General features: G+C 40.4%; 1 pseudogene; it reads right to left on the reverse strand.

Moving 5' to 3' along the window:
* Nucleotides 1-375: 375 nt before the first annotated feature.
* LOC133246886 (vacuolar protein sorting-associated protein 35-like) lies at nucleotides 376-2,403 on the reverse strand (annotated as a pseudogene).
* Between the last annotated feature and the right edge of the window lie 1,019 nt (nucleotides 2,404-3,422).

Raw genomic sequence — 3,422 nt, forward strand, 5'->3', positions numbered from 1 at the left:
TCTTTGGGATTGGAAAGAAAACTGACCTTTTCTAGTCCTGTGGCCACTGCTGAGTTTTCCAAATTTGCTGGCATATTGAGTGCAGCACTTTCACAGCATCATCTTTTAGGATTCCATCACCTTCACTAGCTTTGTTTGTAGTGATGCTTCCTAAGGCCCACTTGACTTCACACTCCAGGATGTCTGGCTCTAGGTGAATGATCACATCATTGTGATTATCTGGGTCATGAAGATGTTTTTTGTATAGTACTTCTGTGTATTCTTGCCAGCTCTTCTTAATATCTTCTGCTTCTATTAGGTCCATACCATTTCTGTCCTTTATTGTGCCCATCTTTGCATGAAGTGTTCCCTACTTTGCACAAAATGTTCTCTACAAGGCTCTACTTATCAGCAAAGCCGTCTGGGTCAGGGTCTTCTACAGGCTGATCTGGCTGATCCTGAATCAGTGTAGATATCAGATTCATTATGGACTCCACCTGGTCTTGAGAGACAATTTTGGTGTTATAATCCAGAACATTACTAAGCACATAACAGCTCATGCTCTTTCTGGACTCATTATCAAAGTTCTCAAAGAGTGGGTGAAAATATTTTAACTTCAAGGCTTAAAATATTGTTGTGTCAAGGGGTATCTTCAAAAGTCTGGTGAGCTTATGGTGAAACTGCACGACTGGTAGCAATATATTCATGGTTGAGTTTATTAAATATTTCCACTGTTGCTTCTAGAACTTTATCAACATAGCCACAAGGTCAGGATAACACTTCATAGTAAGGTTAATGAGAGAGACTTGTAAAGATGCAACACCCTCTGAAGGCATGTCTTGTCTAGACTGTAATACTGTAGCCACCTACTGTGAAAATAGGTCAAAAGTTTAATATCTGTTGGGATTCCAGGTCCATCTTCATGGTGAGCAAATAAAGCGAATCTATCAATTAAAGAAATGATTATTTTTTTCACATTTACATATTGGTGTAACTCAGCACAAGCCCAAAGAAATGGATTCAAAGTCTGAAGGTGGAATTCTTCAGGGGAAAACCTGAATAATGTACTCCATAAGATATTCCTGAGCCAAAGCATCTCTGCAGTTCACCACTTGCTCCAATATGCTGGTCAAAATAATCTGTAACATTCCACATTTACACCTTCCAGCTGACTAAGGTGCACCAAATTTCTTCCTGCTAAAATTCTCAGTTCTTGCCTTTCTTGTTCTCTTTTTTCTGTATCTCAGTTCTGTCACTGATGCTGCATTCAACCCCATAGCGTGTTCATATCTACAAAGTTGAGTAGTACAAAATCCATGGAATCACTGATATTACCAGTTGTTGCTTCATCTGTTGGCTCTCCTGCTTCAGGTAAGATATTTGTGGTACACTGAAGTAGATAATTTCAAAGAAATAGACCTCTCATGGGTATTGCACAACAGGGCACATTTCTACCAAATCTTTCAAAATATCTTTCCTGGACTGAGGAAATGACTTAACATATACAATTCTGAGAGAGTCAATTCCTAGGCAGGTTGATAAGAAATCTGGGGTCCCCAAGGAGAGAGAGGTCTGGAGTTTTCAAGGAGGAGGAAAGGAAAATGTTTTTTTCCCTCTACATTCCTTAGTCTTAGTCACATACAACGTTTTGATCTTTAAGCCTGGAACTGATGATTACACAACAAACAACTCAGTTTAAACTCTGTACTAAGGATTATATAACAACAATATATCCTGCTTGAGGACAGTTTCTCCTTCCTGAAAACCTCTGGCTAATCCTGTTATCTTAAAAATGTAAATTACAGGAGTGGGTCTAGTAAGATTTTTACAACCTCCAGACATTCTTTTGATTCATTGTAATAACTAAGTAAAAAAGTATATAACTCCACTGCTAACCCTAGCAGGGGGGCACTCTTTTTGCCCCCTTCTGATGTTTATGTCAGAAGCTTTCTCTATCTCCTTTATACTTTAATAAAACTTTATTACACAAAAGCTCTGAGTGATCAAGCCTCGTCTCTGGGCCCTGGATTGAGTTCTTCTCCTCTGGAGGCCAAGAATCCCAGTGCCTTTCATGATTCAGCAACAACCTTTCAATTCCAGCTATGATCAACAGATAAAGCGTTGGGATGATGTTTCCAGCATACTGTACAAATTCATAGAGATCTGCCACTTTTCTGCCTTTAGCAAACTCATCTGTCAGGTAAACTTCCAAGCAGTGCAGTTCATCAGAGACAGCCGTATGAAGTTCACAGTAGCTCTTTGGTGATAACATAGAATCCTGGAGTTCACCAAGCATATTAGAAGCATGCCTCAGAGCATACATAAGCTTGTTCTTGTCCAGGAATGATTGGACCTTCACAGCCTGTATGGCTTCATCCAAGAGTTTCTCTGCGCATCCTGCAGTGTCTGCCGTGTTTTAGGCATGGTGACTCCCCTAAGCCTGCAGCAAGCAGCACCCATGCGGATACTCCCACCGTCCCACACTTCTTAAGGGAACTAGACAGTGTGGTAAAGTCAGGGCATCAACAATTACAGTGCTTTGAACATACAATTATCTTTCAGTAGTCACTGTTAGGTAGGTAGAATAGGGAAAAGGAGTCCAAAATGGCGGTGGCTAAAAGACAAGGAAGGTCAAAGGAAGGTCCGAGGACCAGAGTGAAGACTTCAGGCAGAACAAACAGCACTCCTGGCTAAGCCCAATTTGCATAGGGCAGACCCAGGTGGAGGACAAACATATAAAAGGAGAAGCCAAAGTGCTTTCTCACAGACTGTCTCTCCCGCGTGCGTGTGCTCTTTTCTTTCTCCCTCTCTCTCACTCTCCTGCTATCTTCTAAATAAAATAGAGCTGTAACAGCTGATTTGGTTAGCTGTTTTGCCTGAGAGCTATAGCACGGTTTGTCCAAGACCCAAGAGCTGTGACGCGCCTAGGGCCTTAATGTCCATTGCTCCAAATCTTTGTTGTGATGAGACAAAGAAATGAGGAACATACACTTGCATGACAGTCACGCTTCAAAAAATAATTTACTACACATGTTGAACAAAACTTTTATTTCCTAATCATATATAAATATAAGTATATATACATAATAGGCACTGAGACTTTCATCTCCCAAATGGAATTGTCCTGATTAATAGAGATATAATATAGAATTCTTACAATTTACCAAGTTAAATATTAACGGTTACAAAAGGCCCTTTCAACATATCTGGGTCTCAAAAATGCATGCATTGAAGAGACTCCTGGTTCTTGACAAGATGAAATAACAGAGATTATATTTACTATTAAGTCTGAAACAACCAAAAAGCAGCCAAATATATGAAACAATAATTTTAAGACACTGGAATCAAGCACTGAAGGACAGTGAGCACTGAAAGATGAGAAACAAACATAAGTTGCCCCAGCTCACCCGCCGGAGGGCAGGGAGGGGAACCCAGGCAGAAGG

This window comes from Bos javanicus, chromosome 4 (assembly GCF_032452875.1).
Source record: "Bos javanicus breed banteng chromosome 4, ARS-OSU_banteng_1.0, whole genome shotgun sequence".
NCBI lineage: Eukaryota > Metazoa > Chordata > Mammalia > Artiodactyla > Bovidae > Bos > Bos javanicus.